The following is a 2,254-nucleotide window of genomic DNA, read 5'->3' on the forward strand; positions in this document are numbered from 1 at the left end:
TTGTATCAAACAATCTAAACACTTAGATACATGAGTATCATACAAACACATTCATATGTATCATAAAAGTATCTAGTATTAATTTCGTGTATTTGTTATATGTATCTAGTATTTATTTCATGTATCTATTTATATGATCTAATATTAATTTCATGTATCTATTTATATGATCTAATATTAATTTCATGTATCTATTTATATGATCTAATATTAATTTCATGTATCTATTTATATGATCTAATTTTAATTTCATGAATCATTTATATGTATCTAGTATTAATTCGATGTATCAAGTATCAATGTCATACATTGTATTCAAAACATGTATCTCGGATACATAGTAAGCATATACATATAATTATGTGTATCTAAATATGAAATGCAACTGAACACGAATTTAGGAACAAATCACAACGGTAGATCAGTCTTATCATTAATCCAAAAAAAAATAAAAAATTTCAAAATTCTTTTTTTTAGCATCTGAATAATCCTAACTCAGATACACAAACTCTTGACTAGATACATATTGTACATGTGATGTGTATCCAACATTGTTGCACTTATTGTGTACTTAATAGTGTATTTGTTCGATTAATTAAAATTTGGTGTAATTCTTCTATCTTGATTTGGATGAGTACAAGAACTTGTACTGAATGACATATCTTAGCTTTCGATAATTTGCAACTTCATTCACGGAATTATTCGTGTTTTGTGTGTAATATAGGGTCTTGTAGTTATAATACAAAAATAAAAATTATATTGATCATCCAATATTCTCTTTCTAATACCAATTTCTCCAATGACTTCTCAAGCCTTTAATGTAGAATCTTTAATAAGAATCATCCGATTTAAGGAATAATCAGCTATTAAAGTGTTTGATAAATAACAAAAAAATAAAATATAAAATCTAATTTGAAAAACTTTTTAAAATTGAACTTCAGAATATTATGAATTTTAACTCAAATACAAAATCAAGATACATGAGAATGATAAAATATATATATATATATATATATATAAGCAAACCTCTATGCATAATGTTGATTTGAACATGCAAACATGTATTGAGAGGATGAAGGAAAAAGACGGAGAAGATGAAGGAAGAAATAGGGAAGAAAGAGGGCTAGTGGACGTGGGGTGAGGGAGAAAACAAATGTAGTAGGAAAATATTTTAACTTATTAAATGGACCATTAATTAAGGAATTTAAATTTAAGATAATTATTCAATACCATATTTAAGGAATTTGTGTATGTCTTTTAAAATATATGGTATAAATATTAAAAGTGATAGTATATGTAATTATTTTAAACTAGAGGTAAATATAGTATATATGGTAGTAATGTATGTGTAGTTAGGTAGTTTTTCCTTTGATTTGATGGTTATCATATTTTTAAAGAAAAAACTTATATCCTTGAAATATATTTCTATAATCTTTTAAATCCAAAATTGGTAGCTTATAATCTTATCACTTTAAAAAGTAGGAAAAACTACATAATTAGACATATTTCACTACTATATATACGATTATTATTTATATTTTAAAAATACTACGCATCTTATCATTATTTAAGAGTTTTCTATCATATATTGAGGAAAATACACTTAGATACATGTATTTTGTTACCAGATACACAAAAATGAGGAGAGAAACGATCGAGATTCGTATGTATCCTAGATACATGCGAATCACAGTAGATATACACTAGATACATATATTTGTATATATCTGGTGTGATTCGCATGTATCTGGAATACCATATACATGGGAGAGTGGCGAGGGAGGCGATGGAGATTTGATATGTATTATAGATTATAGACAAATTTTCATTTTAAAGTATGTAATCATGTATGTAAAAAGTCTTGATTGAGTAACATGATCTCACACGAAATCAACCTTTGTACTTAGATCCAATCAATCAAAAAGAAATTTCCCAACATTTTTATCCTTTTCTAATATCTTAACAGAAACAAAAATAACTACTACTAGTACCATTTATTCACCAGTGAGTGTATAGTATATAGTATATTATATAGTTGTAAATGTACCTACTAATTGATAATCTTGAACCATATTATATTATAATTATATTAGTAAGATAAAGTACATGTGACACACATACTCGCCAAGAAATTGGGCAAACTTAATATCAAAGAACTAAAAGAAGAAGAAGGAAAAAAAAAACCCTTCCAAAATTAGAAACATAAATTTCAATTGAAACCAGGTTAAAAGGCACGTGTATATATTACGTCAAA

Source organism: Solanum tuberosum, unplaced genomic scaffold (genome assembly GCF_000226075.1).
Source record: "Solanum tuberosum cultivar DM 1-3 516 R44 unplaced genomic scaffold, SolTub_3.0 scf00189, whole genome shotgun sequence".
Lineage (NCBI taxonomy): Eukaryota > Viridiplantae > Streptophyta > Magnoliopsida > Solanales > Solanaceae > Solanum > Solanum tuberosum.